This window comes from Somniosus microcephalus, chromosome 3 (assembly GCF_052327205.1).
Source record: "Somniosus microcephalus isolate GS21.2 chromosome 3, FLI_Smic_1.0, whole genome shotgun sequence".
NCBI classification, from domain to species: Eukaryota; Metazoa; Chordata; class Chondrichthyes; order Squaliformes; family Somniosidae; genus Somniosus; species Somniosus microcephalus.
In genome coordinates this window covers 196456795-196479415 of record NC_140989.1, presented here as the reverse complement: position 1 = coordinate 196479415, position 22621 = coordinate 196456795, and the positions used below count along the sequence as shown (strand labels likewise).

General features: G+C 45.9%; 1 protein-coding gene across 8 annotated transcripts in view; it reads right to left on the bottom strand.

Moving 5' to 3' along the window:
* dop1a (DOP1 leucine zipper like protein A) overlaps positions 1-3108 on the bottom strand; it is a 254369-nt gene extending 251261 nt beyond the window's left edge. For 4 of the 8 annotated variants that reach the window (XM_085982086.1, XM_085982088.1, XM_085982090.1 and 1 more), the window contains exon 1: positions 2916-3099. The gene's annotated coding sequence lies outside the window, so the exon portion shown is untranslated. Of the gene's footprint in view, positions 1-2915 lie in introns of all 8 variants that reach the window. The other 4 variants (XM_085982093.1, XM_085982095.1, XM_085982096.1 and 1 more) reach the window with 3 other exon arrangements.
* Between the last annotated feature and the right edge of the window lie 19513 nt (positions 3109-22621).

Below are 22621 nucleotides of genomic sequence, written 5' to 3'. Positions count from 1 at the left end.
CCACCTTCAAACAGTTAATGTGTTTGTCTTCAAGATACTTCTCCAATTAGACTTGGAAGAGATAACAAAAAAAGTGCCTGAATTTCTCAAGCCCTGCCAATAACTATTTGGTGTTAACTGCAAAATCTAAAATCCTTCTGGCAGTACCCCACTGCACAACACACTACTATTGGACAGCTGAATAGCTTGCTGCACTGCTCACTCTGCTTGCAGTCATTCCACGGTTCACTTCAATTTTCTCTAGATGCCCAGCAGTTAACAACGGTACCAAGATAACACTGGAGTTGAAGATCTACTACTCCAGGCCTATTATAACATTATCTGGACTTGATTCTTAAATTCATTAAAAACTAAACTGTTACTAATAATTGCAAATGAAATTAACTCTTCTTTGGCTAGTAAAAAGAGCACTAGATTTCAGAAGTTATTTATTTGTATGGGGGATTAAGCAAAGAACCCCATTTGAATGTGTTCAAAAGAAAAGGGTAATACGAGCAAATAGTCAAAGAAAACAGCTTTGGATGGCACAGAACGTTAGTGTCCCAGTGCAATGTGCCACTAGAGGTTGACACCACACTGTAAATTCTTAATCTCAGCTTTGGTGATTGGACAAGTGGAACTGTAATCCTTCTCCAAGGAAAGGGGGGGGGGGAAAGAGAGAAGAGATAAATCAAATCAAGCCACCTTTAACTACTGTTGTACACAATCTAGCAGCATTGGAGCAGGATTTGCAGTGTTTAGGAACAGCTGGCTTCCTGTCCAGTTGACCACAGCAAGTGGCTGATACTAAAGCTTTGCTGCTTGAAATGAATAGCCTGCTCTCACCCACCCTGACATTGTGCTGGCTGGTTATGAAGAGAGAATTAAGATAAAGGGTAAACTGAAGTTCGAATCTTTCAGTGACTATTCATCAACAGCATTAATTAGAAGGAACGGAGTTCAAAATAAAACTACATAACCAGTGAGAAATAATGGATACTTAATGACAGGGACAGATGTGGAGAAGATCACATGAATGCACAAGACTAAATGACTCATAAGGGAGCCAAGAACTTCTCTCAAATGAATGGACCTGAACCCATATTTCATGAAAACTATTTTAAAAGCCCACTGAAAGCAATTACAGTTACAACTTCAGAACAACCGAAAGACTGATCCCGAGCTGCCTGACCCCAGGAAAGCATGCTGCTGACTAGGCACTTTGTCAGTTTCACATCCAATGTTTTTTGTTTTACTTTTGCTGAAAGTTTGTATCTATGGAACTTTGTAATAACGAGCTGCTTCAATATATTGTGGCGCTCATACCATACAGCAACATAAAGTAGGAATCGATTGTCTAGTTTCAGAGACTACAAGGATCATATCTTGTATTTTTATTGCAGTATCTACCAAATATTAGAGAGAAAAAACTGCTATTCACAGTAAAAATTAGTCAAACAGAAATATACAATTAAATAGTATTAAGAAGTCATGTTTGTATTGCTACGCTTAAAGGAATTCGGAACAATGGTTAAAGGGTTTCAACATTGGTGACTTCATTTTAAATGCCAGTTCTGAATCAGATAATACAAGCTCTCTTATTTAGAACTGCCAAGGATGCAGTCACTAACAAAGTGCTTCAGCCATCTTGTTGTTTCAGGATGCATGGTAACCAACCTCCCTCCCTCCCACTGCTCAGTTTGGAAACTGATGTCACCAGTATCTTAATTCCTCAAAAACATATTCGTTTAATAGTTTGATTTTTAAAATGGTCACTGACACACACTCTGGTCACAGAGCTAAATGTACAATGCAGCAAACTTTGTTCTTTAACTTGTCACATTGAAAATACACTACATTTTTGAAGGTGCAATGTTGAAAAGTCACCTTCAAGGACTTTTGGAAAACCAATCAAGTTTGATATTCTCTTATTTACCCAACTTACCTAACCTAAACCTTGCTACAGATTTAAATGGGCTATTTACAAAGCTAACAGTCAAATGCTGGGTGTGATTTATAAAACTGAATTTTTAAACTTTATCCATCTGGCCTCACCGTGATCATCGGGAAATGCCATTGGGAGGTGAGGCAACCTGAGCCACCTCTGTAATGGGAAACTTTACGGTGAGAATAAACTGGTGTTATAGGCCAACTGGCTGAGGTTGGGATAGGAACTAAACAAAGAGGCAGACCCATTTTAAGGGATTTGGAATAAACTCCCAAATCGAACTCTAGGGGAACGCTGAGAAACAGCAGGGATCAGAAATGAAAGGAAATCCAAAAGAAAAATATACAAAAAAGAAATAAATGGTGAGTCAAGAGGTAAAAGAAAAAAATCCTGCAGTTAAAGAAGTGAAAGCACAGAGCAAAAACAGAAGCAAAATCCTACTCATTCTCCCCCAGGTATATTGATATTTGTGAACAGTAGATGTCTACAGAGGGGAGGAGACAATGAGCACAGGTACAACTTTACAACTTTAGTTATAGAAATACAAGTCTTTCATTCTTTCTATAGCACCTTTCATGACCACCAGATGTCCCAAAGCGTTTTACAGCCAATGAAGTACTTTTTGAAGTGTAGTCACTGTTGTAACAGAGAACAAGGCAGCCAATTTGCACACAGCAAGTTCCCACAAACAGCAATGTGATAGTGACCTGACGATGTGCTTTAGTGGGATCTTTTACATCCGATCTGAGAGCGCAGATGCGGCCTCGGTTTAACATCTCATCCAAAAGACAGCGCCTCCAACAGTGCAGCACTCCCTCAGCACTGCACTGGAGTGTCAGCCTGAATTTTTGTGCTGAAGCCTCTAGAGGTACTTGAACCCTCAGGAGGTGTGTGAGAGACAGAGTGTGCTACCCAGTGAGCCACGGCGGATAGATCCACCCGAGGACAAGCTTGAGAAAGAGGGTAGATGCCAGGGTAGGCCACTCACCTGCCGCTCTGCTCCTGTGCTCACTCGCTCCCTCGGTCTTCTTCTCTCAGGCGGCCCCCAGCCCGCCTGACCGAGAGCAGTGACTCCACCCGCCCACTTACTCAACCCGCAAGCGGTGAGAGCCGCACCCGCCGACCTCTGACCCTCTCGGCGCGCTCCCGTTCCGCTCGCTCCTCAGCCTGCCTGGCGCACGTCCGGGTCCTCGGCGCCCAGCATGCAGCGCGTGCAGTGGTCCCCCGCTCTCTCCAGTCCCCCTGCCCACACTGGCGGCGCACAGTCAGTTCCCGCCTCGGCCCACTTTGCAGCCAAATCCCTCACTGTTAGCGGGAGATCACCGCGGCGCTCCACACACACAAATAGTTCGTCAAAATAAAATCAGGCCGTTTGCTTTTGATTAATGTGTTTAATTTAACAATAACTTGCATTTATCTATTCAGGTTGACTTGAAGCGTGAACTCTCCACAGATGCGGCCTGACCTGCTGAGTGTTCCTAGTTTTTTTTAATATAAAGAGACAGATGAGCAGAAGCTTGGTCAAAGAGGTCGGTTTTAAGGAGCGTCTTAAAGGAGGAGACGTGGCGAGGCGGAGAGGTGTAAATGAAAGACTTGCATTTCTATAGTGCCTTTCACGACCATCGGACATCCCAAAGTGCTTTACAGCCAATGAAGTACTTTTTTTGAAGTGTATTCACTGTTGTATTTGCCAATTTGCACACAGAAAGCTCCCACAAACAGCAATGTGATACTTCCATGACCAGTGGGCACTGGACTGCATCATTACCCATGGATGTAGCATTTTAATTTAATTTGTTAAGTTTCCTTTAAACTTTTTTGTTAAGTTACAATTTTTATTGGTTGTGCCCCTTTCAGAAAGGAAGCACAACCAATGACTTAATAGGTAATTGCCTGTAACAAGAGTCATCAATGTGATAATGACTGGATAATTTGTTTTTGTTATGTTGATTGAGGGATAAATATTGACCAGGGCACCGGGGAGAACTCCCCTGTTTTTCTTCGAAATAGTGCCAAGGAATCTTTTACGTCCACCTGAGAGGGTAGACGGGGCCTCGGTTTAACATCTCATCTGAAAGACGGAACCTCTGACAGTGCATCACTCCCTCAGCACTGCACTGGAGCGTCAACCTAGATTTTTGTGCTCAAGTCTGGGAAGGGCTAACAAGGAAAGGGAATATACATTAAATGGTAGGACACTGAGTACAGGAAACTTTGTAATATCCGGCACCGACGGGACTGAGCTGTTGCCGTCCCATCAAAACTACCGGACAAACCAGCGCTAATGTTAAAACATACGGAGCTTTTGAGCTCCGTATCTAGCAACAAACCCTGTCTTCTAAACAGTCAGCCGTAGCTTGCAAGCATCTCTGTAGCTAAGCAACAGCTTTAGCTAGACCTTGCAGAGCCTGACTGGTGAAAAAAAAGCAACGAAAAGAAAAAAACTTACTGAACCGAATCCTGAATTTTGCCGGTGGATCGAGCATTCCGGACAGTTAACCTCCGGATAAACCAAAGTTTCCTGTAGTGTAGAGGAACAAAGGGACCTTGGAGTGCATGTCCACAGATCCCTGAAGATAGCAGGCCAAGTAGATAAGGTGGTTAAGAAGGCATACGGAATGATTGCCTTTATTAGCCGTGGCATAGAATACAAGAGCAGGGGGGTTATGCTTCAACTGTATAAAAGACTAGTTAGGCCTCAACTAGAGTACTGCGTGCAGTTCTGGTCACCACATTACAGGAAAGATGTGATTGTACTAGAGAGGGTACAGAGGAGATTTACAAGGATGTTGCCGGGAGTAGAGAATCTTAGCTATGAGGAAAGACTGAATGGGCTGGGTCTGTTTTCCTTGGAACAGAGGAGGCTGAGGGGAGACCTTATTGAGGTGTATAAAATTATGAGGGGCATACATAAAGTGGATAGAAAGGACCTATTTCCCTTAGCAGAGAGGTCAAAAACCAGGGGGCACAGGTTTAAAGTAATTGGTGGAAGGTTTAGAGGGGATTTGAGGGGAAATTTCTTCACCCAGTGTTGTGGGGGTCTGGAACTCACTGCCTGAAAGGGTGGCAGAGTCAGGAACCCTAACCACATTTAAAAAGTACTTGGATGTGCACTTGGGATGCTCTAACCTGCAGGGCTACGGACCAAGAGCTGGGAAGTAGGATTAGGCTGGATAGCTCTTTGTTGGCCGGCACGGACCCGATGGGCCGAAATGGCCTCCTTCTGTGCTGTAACTTTCTATGATTCTGTGAAGTCTCTTGAGCGGGATTTGAATCCACAACCTTCTGACTCGGAGGTGAGGGTGCTACCAATTAAGCCACAGCTGACACAATAGGGAGGGATTTCCAGAGCTTACAGCCTTGGCAGCGGAAGGCACAGCTGGCAATGGTGGAGCGAAGGAAATCAAGGATGCTCAAGAGGCCAGAATTAGAGGAGTGCAGATAACTCGGAGGATTGTAGGGCTGGAGGAGTGTGCAATGATGGGGAGCGGCGAGGCCATGGAGGGATTTGAAAACAAGGATGAGAATTTTAAAATCGAAGCATTGCCAGACCAGGAGCCAATGTAGTAGGTCAGTGAACACAGGGATGATGGGTGAATAGGATATGGTGCGAGTTAGCACACAGGCAGCCGAGTTTTGGATCAGCTCAAGTTTAACAGCAAATTGCCGGGAATGGTAGCATAGTGGTTATGTTACTGGACTGACAATCCAGAGGCCTAGATTACCAAATCCCACCACGGCAGCTGTAGAATTTAAATTCAGTTAATTAAATAAAAATCTGGAATAAAAAGCTAGTATCAGTAATGGTGATTAAGAAACTATCAGATTGTCGTAAAATCCCATCCGGTTCACGAATGTCCTTTGGGGAAGGAAATCTGCCGTTCTTACCCGGTCTGGCCTATATGTGAATCCAGACCCACAGTAACGTGGTTGACTCTTAACTGCCCTGTGAAATGGCCTAGCAAGTCACTCAGTTGTAACAAACCGCTACAGAAAACAATAATAAGAATAAAACCGGATGGACCACCCGGCATCAATCTTGGCACCAACTTCGGACACAACAATCAGCCCAGTCGACCCTGCAAAGCCCTCCTCACTAACATAAGAAATAGGAGCAGGTGTAGGCCATTCAGCCCCTCGAGCATGCTCCGCCATTCAGTAAGATCATGGCTGATCTGATCTTGGCCTGAACTCCACTTTTCTGCCTGTTCCCCATAACTCTTGACCCTGTAGTTCAAAAATCTGTCTATCTCAGCCTTGAATATATTCAATGACTCAGCCTCCACAGCTCTCTGTGGTAGAGAATTCCAAAGATTCACAAACCTCAGAAGAAATTCCTCCTTATCTCCATCTTAAATGGGCGACCCCTTATTCTGAAACTGCACCCCCTAGGTCTAGATTCCCCCACGAGGGGAAACATCCTCTCAGCATCTACCCTGTCAAGCCCCCTCAGAAACTTAAATGTTTCAATAAGATCACCTCTCATTCTTCCAAACTCCAATGAGTATAGGCCCAACCTGCTCAACCTTTCCTCATAAGACAACCCGTTCATCCCAGGAATCAACCTAGTGAACCTTCACTGAACTGCCTCCAATGCAAATATATCCCTCAAATAAGGAGACCAAAACTGTACGCAGTACTCCAGGTGTGGTCTCACCAACACCCTGTACAGTTGTAGCAAGGCTTCCCTACTTTTATACTCCATCCGCCTTGCAATAAAGGCCAACATTCCATTTGCTTTCCTAATTACTTGCTGTATCTGCATGCTAACTTTTTGTGTTTCATGTGCGAGGACACCCAGATCCCTCTGTACCGCAGCATTCTGTAGTCTCTCCATTTAAATAATATTTTTCTATTCTATTCCTACCAAAGTGGATAACCTCACATTTTCTGACATTATACTCCATCTGTCAAATTTTTGCCCACTCACTTAACCAATCTATATCCCTTTGCAGACTCTTTGTGTTCTCCTCACAACGTGTTAACCCACCTATCTTTGTATCGTCAGCAAATCTGGGAACTTGTGTCAAATTTGGGAGCACTGTCACACAGATTAGTTAAGCATCAGCCTGACATACTCAGAATCATACCTTTCAGCCAATGTCCTAGACTCCTCCATTACCATCTCTGGGTATGTCCTGTCCCACCGGCAGGACAGACCCACCAGAGGTGGCAGTACAGTGGTATACAGTCGGGAGGGAGTGGCCCTGGGAGTCCTCAACATTGACTCCGGACCCCATGAAATCCCATGGCTTCAGGTCAAGCATGTGCGAGGAAACCTCCTGCTGATTACCACCTACCGCCCTCCCTCAGCTGATGAATCAGTACTCCTCCATGTTGAACACCACTTGGAAGAAGCACTGAAGGTAGCAACGGCCCAGAACATACTCTGGGTGGGGGACTTCAGTGCCCATCACCAAGAGAGGCTTGGCAGCACCACTGCTGGCCAAGTCCTGAAGGACATAGCTGCGAGACTGGGCCTGCGTCAGGTGGTGAGAGAACCAACACGAGGGAAAAACCTACTTGACGTCATTCTCACCAATCTACCTGTCATAGATGCATCTGTCCATGACAGCATTGGTAGCAGTGACCAGGGCACAGTCATTGTGGCGATGAAGACCCGTCTTCACACTGAGGACACCCTCCATCGTGTTGTGTGTCACTACCATCGTGCTAAATGGGATAGATTCAGAACAGATCTAGCAGCTCAAATCTGGGTAACCATGAGGTGCTGTGGGCCATCAGCAGCAGCAGAATTGTATTCCACCACAATCTGTAACCTTATGGCACAGCATATCCCTCACCCTACAATTACCATCAATCCAGGGAACCAACCCTGGTTCAATGAGGAGTGCAGAAGAGCAGCACCAGGCATATCTAAAAATGAGGTGTCAACCTGGGGAAACTGCAACACAGGACTACATGCATGTTAAAAAGCGGAAGCAGCATTTTATAGACAGAGCTAAGCGATCTCACAGCCATTGGATCAGATCAAAGCTCTACAGTCCTGCCACATCCAGTCATGAATGGTGGTGGACCATTAAACAACTAACGGGAGGAGGAGGTTCCATGAATATCCCCATCCTCAATGATGGTGGAGCCCAGCATGTGAGTGCAAAAGACAAGGCTGAAGCGTTTGCAACCATCTTCCGTAAGAAGTGCAGAGTAGATGATCCATATCGACCTCTTCCTGAGATCCCCACCATCACAGAAGCCAGTCTTCAGCCAATTCGATTCACGCCACATAATAGCAAGAAATGGCTGAGTGCACTGGATACAGCAAAGGCTATGGGCCCCGACAACATCCCAGCTATCGTGCTGAAGACTTGTGCTCCAGAACTAGCTGCACCTCTAGCCAAGCTGTTCCAGTACAGCTACAACACTGGCATCTATTCGACAATGTGGAAAACTGCCCAGGTATGTCCTGTCCACAAAATGCAGGACAAATCCAATCCGGCCAATTACCGTCCCATCAGCCTACTCTCAATCATCAGCAAAGTGATGGAAGGTATTGTCAACAGTGCTATCAACCGGCACTTACTCGCCAATAACTTGCTCATCGATGCTCAGTTTGGGTTCCGCCAGGACCACTCGGCTCCAGACCTCATTAAAACCTTGGTCCAAACATGGACAAAAGAGCGTGAGGTGAGAATGACTGCCCTTGACATCAAGGTAGCATTTGTCCAAGTGTGACATCAAGGAGCCCTAGTAAAATTGAAGTCAATGGGAATCAGGGGAAAAACTCTCCACTGGCTGGAGTCATACCTAACACAAAGGAAGATGGTTGTGGTTGTTTAAGGTCAATCATCTCAGCCCCAGGACCTCGCTGCAGGAGTTCCTCAGGGCAGTGTCCAAGGCCCAACCATCTTCAGCTGCTTCATCAATGACCTTCCCTCCATCATAGGGATGTTTGCTGATGATTGCACAGTGTTCAGTTCCATTCGCAACTCCCCAGATAATAAAGCAGTCCATGCCCACATGCAGCAAGACCTGGACAACATTCAGACTTAGGCTGATAAGTGCCAAGTACCATTCGCGCCACAGAAGTGCCAGGCAATGACCATCTCCAACAAGAGAGAGTCTAACCACCGCCCCTTGACATTCAACAGCATTATCATCGCTGAATCCCCCACCATCAACATCCTGGGGGTCACCATTGACCAGAAACTTAACTGGCCCAGCCACACAAATACTGTGGCTACATAAGCAGGTCAGAGGCTGAGTATTCTGTGGCAAATGACTCACCTCCTGACTCCCCAAAGCCTTTCCACCATCTACAAGGCACAAGTCAGGCATGTAATGTAATACTCTCCACTTTCCGGGATGAGTGCAGCTCCAACAACACCCAAGAAGCTCGACACCATCCAGGACAAAGCAGCTCACTTGATCGGCACCCCGTCCACTGTTGTGTATGTACCTTTAAGGGAATAACTGGTCTTAGACTGCAGTACCGGCAGTGACCACCCCTGTATAAAAGGCCCTAGCAGGCTTCTGTAGTTTCAGTTTCCAGCTGCCTCTTGTTCAGTAAAGTACCTGTTAAACTGTTCTCCCGAAGTCCGTGTATTATTGAGGCGCGGACTTTACAGTGGCGACGAGTAAGTTCGAACTCACCTGCAGTGTGGCATCATCTCACGGGGATCTCGCCTGAAAGGAAGGTCGTAGTCTGAGCAACGGGCGTCAACCGAGGGCAACCGCCCAAAGAATCCATCGGTGTTTGGAGAATTGCGGGAGAGACTGTGGTTCCAGCGAATCGTGCTTGTAGCAGGTAGCGCGCTGACCCTTCCGGACTGCGGCGGGCTCAAGCTCGATCGAGCGGCTCTACAAATCGGGCCGCGCAGTGTCGCCGGGAAAAGAAAACAAGAGAGGGTGGAGCGCACAGGGCGTGGTCGGTGCTCGAGAACAGGACAGCGGAGAGAAACTAAACGGGGGGGAAGGAAAGCGAGACACGCCGAAGCTGCGGGTCGCCGCCATTACCCTGTAGAACGCTAGGAGCAGCGTGGCAGTAAGGGGAAGAAGCAAAAGCGCGGGAGGCGCCATTTTATTCCATTGGGGAAGAAGCAAAAGGCACCATTTAAAATCGCCCAAGATGCCGAAAAGTGGCAGTATCATTGCTTTCGACAACGAGGTAGAAGACTGGACCATGTATGTAGAAAGAATCGAAGTGTACTGCAAGGCAAATGAGGTGGCCGATGGAAAGAGGGCGTCGGTATTATTAAATCTGATGGGTGCGAATACGTACGGCCTATTGCGGAATTTAATTACCCCAGCTAAACCAATGGAGAAAAGTTTTGAGGAGATTGTTCATATCTTACAGGAACACCTAAGCCCTACACCACTGCTGATAGCAGAAAGATTCAAGTTCCATAAAAGAAACCAGCACAAAGATGAGAGCAATGCTGACTATCTTACGGAACTACGCAAGTTATCGAATCACTGCCAGTTCGGAGCAGGACTGGCAGACACCTTACGGGATAAATTTGTCTGCGGGCTCCAGAGTGAAGGAACCCAGAAACGACTACTTTCAAAAAAGGACCTGACGCTAGAACAGGCTTTCAGCGTGGCAGTATCCTACGAAGCAGCAGCACGGGGAGCTGCGGAAATACAACAGAAACCACAAGAATACAGCGCTAACGAAATGGCGTATGGAGCCGAAAAGTGCTATCGCTGCGGCAGAACAACCCATGAGCAGAAGGACTGCTGGTTTAAAGACAAAATATGCAGGCAATGCGGGAAGATGGGACATATAGCAAGAGTCTGCAGGTCGGGAAAGAAGACCAACACGACAAGAACTACTAAGGAACAGTACAGGAAAGTAAAGAAACTGACAGATAGTAGTTTAGAAGATCAGGAGAGTGATAAGGAGTCCGGGAGCAGGCGACTAAGTTGTTTAAAGCTACACAACGTGATCGCAAAAGAAGATCACCGAACCATTTGGGTCACCCTCATGATAGCAGGGTCCCCAGTGAAGATGGGATTGGACACAGGATCAGCCCTAACTGTCATGAATCGACGAGACTATGAGTGGCTATTCTCACACATACCCTTAAAGGACACGTCCATTGTATTGAAGACATACACGGGGCAAAAGGTCTACCCCAGAGGAAAAATAAGGGTGCCAGTTGAATATAACGGAAAGGAAACACAGAAACTATACATGTATATACTACGAGATGGAGGACCACCATTATTGGGACGTGAATGGATCCGAAGACTACAATTGGATTGGCATTCCATTCTGGCACTAACTGTGACTGACAAAAAAGATGATGACGTCGCACCTGGACGTCTGTCACAAATTCTATCTGACGCGGAAGAGGTGTTCCAACAAGGACTTGGGACTCTAAAAGGAGTAAAGGCAACCATAAAGATTGAGGATAACGCAACCCCAAAATTTTTCAAGGCCAGACCGGTGCCATACGCGATACGCCCAGCTGTGGAAGCTGAACTGGAGAGTCTGGAGCGTTCGGGGGTGCTGTCTAAGGTGGACTGGAGCGAGTGGGCCACACCCATCGTTCCTGTAATGAAGAAAGCATTGAGCAGCACGCCTGGGGAGCCAAGGAAGGTTCGCATCTGTGGGGACTTCAAGGTGACTGTGAACCCAGTCCTGCACACAGTACAGTATCCGCTTCCGCGGATAGAAGATATTTTCGCCTCACTATCTGGAGGGAAACGTTTTACAAAGATTGACCTGGCTCAAGCGTATCTACAAATGGAGGTGGAAGAAGCATCTAGGAAATACCTCATGATAAACACTCACAAAGGCCTTTACCAGTACAATCGACCGGTATTTGGGGTAGCATCGGCCCCGGCTATGTGGCAGAGGGCAATGGAACAAGTCCTGCAAGGGATCCCGGGGACCCAGTGTTATTTGGACGACATCCTGGTTACGGGCGAAAATGATAATGAACACCTTGCCAACCTGGAACAGGTGCTCACGAGATTACAGGAATATGGGCTACGAGCCAACCGCCCCAAATGCGAGTTCTTCAGGAGACAAATCTCGTATTGTGGCCACATGATTGATGAGGAAGGGTTGCATAAGTCGTCGGACAAGATTGAGGCTGTAGTCAAGGCTCCAGCACCAGAAAATGTGTCGCAACTGAGGTCGTTCCTCGGGTTGGTGAACTACTACCATAAGTTCTTGCCGAATTTATCTACAATTCTGCACCCACTGAACGCCCTCCTTCAAACTGGTGTAACATGGAAATGGAGTGATGAGTGTAAGCGTGCCTTTCAGGAATGTAAATGCCAAATCACTTCGAAAGAAGTATTGGCCCACTACAACCCAACACTACCGATTCGGTTGGCATGTGATGCGTCACCTTACGGCACTGGAGCGGTGCTGTCACACAAATTCCGTGACAGTTCAGAGAGGCCAATTGCCTTTGCATCGCGCTCGCTAACCTCAGCCGAGCGTAACTACGCCCAGATTGACAGGGAGGCCCTCAGCCTGGTGTGGGGGGTGAAGAAGTTCAATCACTATCTGCACGGGCAGAAATTCACTCTACTGACTGATCATCAACCCCTGGTCTCAATTTTTAACCCAAAGAAGGGTGTTCCGGTGATGACGGCGCAATGGCTGCAAAGATGGTCACTTTTTCTAGGGGCACATCAGTATGACAGAGTACAAAGGTACGAAACAACATGGAAACGCTGATGGGCTGTCGTGCCTACCGTTGCCTACGGCGGAAGAAGCACCTGCAGTGGACCCGGTGGAGATATTCCATGCGACCATAGTTGAATGTTTGCCTGTTACAAACGCAAGTATTGAGAAGGAAACCTGAAATGACCCGACACTCTCTCGGGTCTATGATTTGACGGTGAAGGGATGGCCAGCATATGGCGACTCACTGTTGCCAGCATTCTCGCCAAGGAGGGAACAGCTGTCAGTGTGCCGGGGAACCTTGATGTGTGGATCCCAAGTGGTAATTCCACCCAAGTTGAGAGATAGAGTACTCAATGAGCTTCACGAGGGTCATCTGGGAGGGGTAAAAATGAAGAGCCTAGCCAGGGCGTTTGTGTGGTGGCCGGGAATCGATAAAGAAATCGAGGATATGACCAAGAGATGCACAGGATGCCAGAAGGTCCAAAACGCTCCACCACAGGCCCCGCTACATCCATGGGAGTGGCCCTCATCTCCATGGCAACGGGTACACATTGATTTCGCTGGTCCATTTATGGACTCAATGTTTCTAATCGCTGTGGACGCCCATTCGAAATGGCCAGAGGTCATTAAAATGTCCTCCACCACCACGGAGAAAACTATTGTAGTCCTAAGGACCATCTTCACCAGGAATGGTTTGCCAGAACAGATCTGTTCCGACAATGGCCCACAGTTTGTGTCTGAGGATTTCCGGAGGTTCCTGAAGAATAATGGGGTGAAACATTACACATCTGCCCCATATCATCCAGCCACAAATGGATTGGCTGAGAGGTTTGTTCAGACCTTTAAAAAGGCCATAAAGGCAATGTATAATGACGACATACCACTGCAACACAAGGTGGATAACTTCCTGTTTGCTTACTTACGCTGAACGAAAAAACCTTCGGTTTTTAGAGGGTTTCGGTTTTCGGAAGTCCGGATAAAGGGTAGTCTACCTGTACTACTGTGCAGCCATTCTTTATTCTACAGTGCACCTGTCAATCATAAAATAATTTCTGGGGCAGAATAGTTCATTAAGTATCACTGAAAGTGTTCAGTTTGATATCAATACAGCTGGCACTCATAGCAGCCTCCAAAAAATTGTTTAATGCAGCAACAGTCAAATAAAAAAGTGTTTCCTCCTGCAGCAGGAATCAAGTTAGTCTACAAGGCTTTTAACACACGCTGGTGACTGCGTACGATCTGATCACAGGAAGCCTCTGACCAGGGGCACTGCACAGTTCATTCCTTCTTCACACTCCCAAATTCATTTTAATGTAACAGTTATATGAATTAAGACTTCCCCCTTCACCTGTTGCCTTTGCAGTGTTCTGACTTAGTGGGGGAGAAACAGCAGAATAATCCTACTTGAAATGTAGATTTTTTTGTGTGTGCCATGTGAAGTTAAAATAATGACCCAACGCACCACTGAATTGTCCAAGTAAAAGGCTTCCTCTGCCAGGCCACAGCAATGTCCTTACACTCAAACATGGACAAGCTCCTGAGTTCTCTTCCAGAAGCAGCTCAGAGGTGCACGTAAACAGTGTTAAACTTGGGAATATGGAGAGAGTGGGAATTCGGAGCAGAGGGGGAAGGAGGTGCTGCTTTTGCCTCCACAGGACAATACGTCGGTGATTGGTTGGTGAGTATTACTTTTTTTTCTCTAAGCTAAACTAAGAGCTTACTCTATTAAATTAATAACTTAACTATATAAACGAATTAATTAATACAACTATAAATAATCATTTGAATAAAAACTTTAATTAAATTAATTCAGGCTATCAATAAGCAAATAAACAAAAATGTCTAGAGATGGCAGGGCAGGCTACGTGTCAGGACTGTAGTATGTGGGAGTTTGTGGACAGCGAGACTGTCCCGGATTCCCACATCTGCCGGAAATGTCTCTGCCTTTAGTCACTCCGGCTCAGAGTCATTGAGCTGGAGTGCGAGTTAGAGACACTCCGAAACATAAGGGAGGGAGAGGAATTTCTGGACAGTTTTTTCCAGAGAACAGTCACACACCGGAGGAAAGCACAGGTTCAGGAAAGGGAGGGCGTGACTGTTAGGGAGCCGGGTAGCGGGGACTTAGGAGCGGTTGAGAAGGAAGTCCCGCAGACACTGGTCCTGTCCAACAGGTACGATGTGCTCACTATCTGTGAGGACAAGGAGAAAGATGGCGGGGAGGACAGCCACAATGCAGACCAAGGCACCGTGGCTCAAAAAGCTGTCTGGGGGTTGGCAGAGCAGAATAGAAGTGTGGTAGTGATAGGGGACTCTATAATTAGGGGGATAGATTGCGTCCTCTGCAGCCATGAACGAGAATCCTGAAGGGTGTGTTCTCGAGGCAGCTGGAGAGGAATTTGGAAAGGGAGGGGATAAATCCAGTTGTCGTGGTCCATGTCGAAGCAAATGACATAGGTAGGAACAGGGAGGAGGTCCTGCTGAAAGAGTATCAGGAGTTAGGAGTGAAATTAAAAAGCAGGACCTCGAGGGTAATAATCTCTGGATTATTGCCCGAGCCATGTGCAAATTGACATAGAAACAGTCAGATCAGGAGAATTAACATGTGGCTAAAGGGCTGGTGTGGGAAAGAGGGGTTCCTTTTCATGGGACACTGGCACCAGTTCTGGGACAGGAAGGAGCTGTACTGATGGGGCTGGCTCTACCTGAACCAGGATGGGACCCGTGTCCTAGCGGAAAGGATAAATAGGGAGGTGGCAAAGGCTTTAAACTAGTAAGAAGGGGGGAGGTATCTACAAGAAACGTAAGCAGCCTAAACAAAACAGGAAAGGAGAGCATAGGAAAGAATAAAGTAAGGGAGGACATTGATGGCCAGGGAATAAATAGAGTTATAGAACAGGAGTGGATAAAAATGGTTAACAATAAAGTGAGAGGAGCTGCCATTAAAAATGAGTTAAACTGTCTGTACAGCAATGCACATGGTGTCTGTAATAAAACAGGGGAGCTAGAGGCAATAATACGTTGTGAGGAACCAGACATAGTAGGGATTACTGGGACATGGCTACAGAAAAATCAGGACTGGGAATTAAATATTGCAGGGTATAACATATTTATAAAAGATAAAGAGGGAAAAAGGGAGATAACATAATGGCAGTAGAAAAAAGTCACCCAGCCATCAGTAAGACAGAAATAGCATCCATGTGGATAAAGATAAAAGATAATAAAGGATCAATCACACTAATATGGGTAGTCTACAGACCACCTAATAGTGGAAGGGAGGTGGAGGAAGAAATATGCAGACAAATTAGGGAAATGAGTAAAAAACATGGAATAATAATCATGGGGGATTTCAACTACCCCGATATTAATTGGACAGAAGAGGTAGGTAAAGGGGATAAGGGAATGGAGTTCCTACAATGTTTACAGGACTCCTTTCTAACCCAATATGTAAGAAGCCCAACAAGGGAGGATTTGCTACTGGATCTAGTAATGGGAAATGAACCAGAGAAGTAAAAGTAGGGGAACATCTAGGCAATAGTGACCATAATATAATACACTTTAAAACAATAATTGAGAATGGCATAAGTATGACGAAGACCAGGATAATAGATTGGAGAAAAGCCAATTTTAAGGGGCTGAGAATAAAACTTCGGAAAATAAAATGGACAACAATATTGGCAAACAATGATGTAGAACAGTAATCGGAAATATTTAAAATGGTATTCAACAGAGTCCGGGAAAAATATATTCCGCTAAAAAACAAGAACAAACTAAACACTAATGAGTCACCATGGATGAGTAAAGACATATGGGAAAAATTGAGGGTAAGGAATGAGGCATACACGAAGTACATGGACAGCAGGGGAGAGCATGACAAGAGAGAATATGAAGAGATTAGGAGAGAAATCAAAGAAGCAATTAGGAAGGCAAAGAGGAATTCTGAAATTAAATTATCAAGGAACATAAAATAAAATAGTAAAATATTCTACAGGCACATAAATAAAAAAATGGAAGTTGGGATGGGAATAGGACACCTAAGGGATAGACAGGATAAATTCACAGGCTGTGATAGTGAAATGGCAGAAATATTAAATATTTCAGTATTTACCAGAGAGACGGACATGACATCGGATGATGAGATATCCCAACAGATATCCCGACAAACAGGGGGCAATGGGGGGGGAGGAGCTAAAGACGATTAAAATCACTAAGGAGATGGTACTCAGTAAAATAATGGGACTTAAGGCAGATAAATCCCCCGGACCTGATGGTCTACATCCTAGGGTCTTGAGAGAAGTGGCGGTAGGGATTGTGGATGCATTGGTGATTATTTTCCAGAACTCCCTGGACTCAGGAAAGGTCCCGGCAGATTGGAAAACTGCTAATGTAACACCCTTATTTAAGAAGGGAAGTAGACAAAAAGCTGGAAACTATAGACCAGTTAGCCTAACATCTGTGGTTGGCAAAATGTTGGAGTCCATTATTAAGGAAACAATAACAGAGCATTTGGATAAACATAATTTAATAGGATAGAGTCAGCATGGTTTTATGAAGGGGAAGTCATGTTTGACAAATTTGCTCGAATTCTTTGAGGATGTAACATACAGGGTGGATAAAGGGGAACCAGTGGATGTAGTGTATTTGGACTTCCAAAAGGCATTTGACAAGGTTCCACACAAAAGATTACTGATCAAGATAAGAAATCACGGGATTGGGGGTAATATACTGGCATGGATGGAAGATTGGCTATCTAACAGAAAACAAAGAGTTGGGATAAATGGTTCATTCTCGGGCTGGCAATCAGTAACTAGTGGTGTTCCGCAGGGGTCAGTGCTGGGACCCCAACTCTTTACAATCTATATTAACGATTTGGAGGAAGGGACCGAGTGCAACATATCCAAGTTTGCCGACGATACAAAGATGGGAGGGAAAGCAGTGAGTGAGGAGGACATAACCTGCAAAAGGACATAGACAGGCTAAGTGAGTGGGCAGAGATTTGGCAGATGCAATATAATGTTGGAAAGTGTGAGGTTATGCACTTTGGCAAAAAAAATCAAAGAGCAAGTTATTATTTAAATGGAGAGAAACTGCAAAGTGCTACAGTACAAAGGGATCTGGGGGTCCTGGTGCATGAAACACAAAAAGTTAGTATGCAGGTGCAGCAGGTGATCAGGAAGGCCAATGGAATCTTGGCTTTTATTGCAAGGGGGATGGAGTATAAAAACAGGGAAGTCTTGCTGCAGTTATACAGGGTATTGGTGAGGCCACACCTGGAATACTGCGTACAGTTTTGGTTTCCATATTTAAGAAAAGATATACTTGCTCTCGAGGTGGTTCAGAGAAGGTTCACTCGGTTGATTCCAGAGATGAGGGGGTTGACGTATGAGGAAAGGTTGAGTAGGTTGGGACTCTACTCATTGGAGTTCAGAAGAATGAGAGGCGATCTTATCGAAACATATAAGATTGTGAGGGGGTTTGATCGGGTGGATGCGGGGAGGATGTTTCCACTGATGGGTGAGACTAGAACTAGGGGGCATAATCTAAGAATAAGGGGCTGCCCTTTCAAAACTGAGATGAGGAGAAACTTCTTCACTCAGAGGGTAGTAAATCTATGGAATTTGCTACCCCAGAGAGCTGTGGAAGCTGCAACATTAAATAAATTTAAAATGGAGATAGACAGTTTCCTTGCAGATAAGGGAATTAAGAGTTACAGGGAGAGGGCAGGGAAGTGGACGTGAGTCTAGATTCGGATCAGCCATGATCCTATTGAATGGCGGAGCAGGCCCGAGGGGCCGTATGGCCTACTCCTGCTCCTACTTCTTATGTTCTTATGTTCTTAAATGAGATAACTGCATTTAAAATAAGAGGAGAAATATTAAATAAACTAATCAAATTCAAAGAGGATAAAACCTCTGATCTGGACGGATTACATCCGCGCATTTTAAAATAATCTAGGGAAGACATAGCAGAGGCATTACTACGCATACTTAATAATTTGTTAGAACAAGGTGTAGTGCCAGATGACTGGTGGATAGCTAACATAATACCTATATTTTGAAGGGAGATAGAACATGTCCAGGGAACTATAGACCAGTCAGCTTAACATCGGTGGTAGAAAAAATAATGGAATCCGTACTAAAGGGGAAAATAGAAAAACATCTGGAAACCAAAAATATAATAATGAATAGTCAGCATGGATTTCAAAAGGGAGAGTCTTGCTTGACCAACCTTATTGAGTTTTTTGAAGAGGTAACAGAGAGAGTAGACAAGGGTAATGCAGTAGATGCAATTTATCTAAATTTTCAAAAGGCCTTCAATAAGGCACCACATAACTGACTAATGAATAAGGTCAGAGCATGCGGAGTCAGGGGACAAGTAGCAGACTGGAGAACTAGCTGGCTTCAAGACAGAAAGCAGAGAGTAGGAGTAAAGGGCAGCTATTCACAGTTCCAGAAAGTGGGAAGTGGTGTTCCACAAGGATCAGTGCTGGGACCACTGCTGTTCACAATTTATATTAATGATTTAGACTTTGGAATTGAAATCACAATTTCTAAATTTGCAGATGACATCAAATTGGGGGGGGGGGCGTTATAGTCAATACTGAGTAGGACTGCAACAAATTACAAGAAGACATTAATAAACTTGAAGAATGGGCATATAATTGACAAATGAAATTCAAAACAGATAAATGTGAGGTATTACATTTTGGTAAGAAAAATAGGGAGGTCACATATTACTTGGAAATACGAATCTAAGTGAGGTAGAAGAGCAAAGGGATCTCAGAGTACAAATATACAAATCACTGAAAGTAGCGACACAGGTTAACAAGGCCATAAAAAAGGCAAGCCAAGCACTAGGGTTTATTTCTAGAGGGATTGAATTGAAAAGTAGAGAAGTTATGCGAAACTTGTATTGAACCTTGGTTAGTCCACACTTGGAGTACTGTGTATAGTTCTGGTCGCCATATTATAGAACGGATATAGAGGCCCTGGAGAGGATGCAAAAAAGATTTACAAGGATGATACCAGAAATGCGAGGGTATACCTATCAGGAAGGATGAACAGGCTGGGTCTCTTTTCTCTTGAAAAGAGAAGGCTGAGGGGTAACCTAATAGAAGTCTTTAACATTATGAAAGGTTTTGGATGAGAGTGGATACAGAGAGAGTGGGGAAGAGCAAAACTAGAGGCCATCAATATAAGATAGTCACCAAGAAATCCAATAGGGAATTCTGAAGGAACTTCTTTACCCAGAGAGTGGTGAGAATGTGGAACTCGCTACCACAGGGAGTGGTTGAAATAAATAGTATCGATGCATTTAAGGGGAGGCTGGAGAAACATATGAGGGAGAAGGGAATAGAGGGTTATGCTGATAGAGTTAGATGAGGAAAGACGGGAGGAGGCTCGAGTGGAGCATAAACACTGGCACGGACTGGTTGGGCCGAATGGCCTGTTTCTGTGCCGTATATCCGATGTAATCACATTGAGGTGGCAGTATACAGAACCCCACCTCCAAAACAAAAAACTGGTCAATGTGGATAAATTCAGGATATGGAAAATAATTTAGTTGGATTGAAAGATACAAGCCGTGGCTTAGTGGGTGGCGCACTCGCCTCTGAGTCAGAAGGTTGTGGGTTCAAGTCCCACTTCAGAGACTTGAGTACAAAATCTAGGCTGACTATCAGAGGTGCTGTCTTTTAGGTGGACGTCCTCTCAGGCATATTTCAAAGAAGAGCAGAAGAATTCCCCTCCGGAGTCCTGGCCAATATTTATCCCTCAACCAACGTCACTAAAACAGATTATCTGGTCATTATCTCATTGCTGTTTGAGGGCCCTTGCTGTGCGCAAATTTGCTGCCGCGCTTCCATACATTACAACAGTGACTCCACTTCAAAAGTACTTAATTGGCTGTACAGCACTTCGGGACATCCTGAATTTGTGAATGGTGCTATATAAATGCAAGTCTTCCACTGCGAACACTGCGGTAGCAACACTCCTGACAACACATGCACCAGGTTGAAGGGCACACACCAAGGCTTCCAAATCAAAGATACTACAACACAAACAGCCAAACTGAGGGTCTGCACAGCACAACACCAGGGTGTATTTAGCACATAACAAAGCTAACTATCATGGAAGTCCACAGGCCACTCGAAAAGCTACATTGCCTGTCACACTGTATCATCTATATTGTATGCTATGAAAATGATGTACTGAACGATTGCAAAATAAAGAGCGCAACTAAACAATTGCAAGTTAAAAAAGAAAGTGCGGCTCATGTTCTACCAGCATCTCCAAAAACAGATTAGTCGGTTATTCTTCTCATTGCAAAATAGCTGCCGCATTCGGCGACTGACAGCAGTGGCTGCACTTCAAAGCAGTTTACCATTTATGTGATGCAAGAGCACCTCATTGTCATTCCAGTTGGAGCGCCACTTGGAAGCAGAACTGACGAGGACGAGGTGGCTGAGCGGCAGCACAGTGAGAGCAACACGGTTGTCAGACGTGGCTCTGGAGGTACTGCTGGCGGCCGTGGAGAGCAGGTGGGCTGTCCTCTTCCCGCAAGCCAGTAGGAAGCCATCGGCCCATACGTGTAGAAGGCTGTGGCAGGAGATATCTGCTTAAACTTGATGGCCAACAGCGTGGTTCCCAGGTCCTCGATCCAGTGCCACACGGCAGGTCAAGGTGAGTGAAGGCTTCAGTAAATGCCATATCCCACCATCTGCACCACTAGCCTCATACATTGCTCAATGCACCACACCCCCAGCACTCAGCTACCAACAATCTCTACTTATCACCACTCATAACTCACAATCAGAGCTTCACTTGAATTCACCCTCACTACCTTACCACTGCTGCAACATCACAGCTGACAGCTATTCAACGATGGCAGGCACATCACCCAAACACATTGCACCACACTCACTCACACACTTTCCTTTCTCTTGCAGACTAAGGTCACGCACAATTGATGGGAGCAGCGGCAGACAGGTGGGTGGGCAAGCGGTAATACAGGCCCTGAGCCAACTGGAGGAGACGGTGCTCGACATCATTGGACAGGTGAAGTTGAAGCTCTTGGAGGCAACAACGGTATGGTCATTCCTAATCCTTCTCACATCCCCCTGTCCCATCTCATCCTATATTCTCTTCTCACTAACAAGCTGCTGATGGTGTATACATGCATATCTTGCTCTCCCCTCCTCCCCTCACCACAACCTTGTGCCTCTCTGCTTTCAGATAACCAAGAGCTAGTAGCTGCAGAGCCTGTCCCCGAAGCAATGCATGAGAGAGAGGGGGGAAAAGAAGACACAGCGTCACTGCATCTGACACTCGCAGACACCAGTTCAGAAACTAGCACTGCACGTACTTTAGAGGGTAGTATAGAGGCACGACCTGCACAGGGTGAGGCACTGGGTACGAGTGGGCTGCAGAAAGGCCAGGGGGAAAGGGTAGCTTGGGAGCCAGCTCCCTGGAGGGCGACTTCACGAGCGAGTTCTGTTGCACACAACTCAGATGAGGACCTCGATGGGGCAGCCTTCAAAAGAAGGCTGATTGGCATGCACACCGAATTGCTATGGCAAGCCTGCCAGAGAGCCTCTTGGCAGTGTCAAGGAACATGGAGGAGTCCGCCTCCACCATTGGCCGGGGCTTTGCACAGAGTTGGAGCCCAGGATTTCCAGGCTGGAAATGATGGAGGACTCCCGAAGAGACCGTGTCGACCCAGATGTGATGGTGCGTGTGAATGGCGATGTCGCGTCTGCCATTGCAGCACAGGTGGAAGCGAGCCAACGTCTTGGTGCTGCAGCGGAAGTGCAGTCTCAGCTTGCTGCCACCTAAGCTCAGACTGCTGCCATTGTGGCTGGGTTTACCACTGTCGAACGCAGCTTGTAGTGGGTCGCAGCAGCCCAGCAATCTGTCCTCCAACAGATCACTAGGAATGCTGAGGCGCCGCCCCGGGGGAGTGGCAGTGGGTCTGTGGCCTCCCTCTGGATGACAGCATTCCTGTTCCCACCACTGCCACTCCGCCATTGCCCTTGCTGCCGGCTGTCAGCTAGCCAGCCCAGACTGCTGCCGTCTATGCTGTGGTGGTGCAGT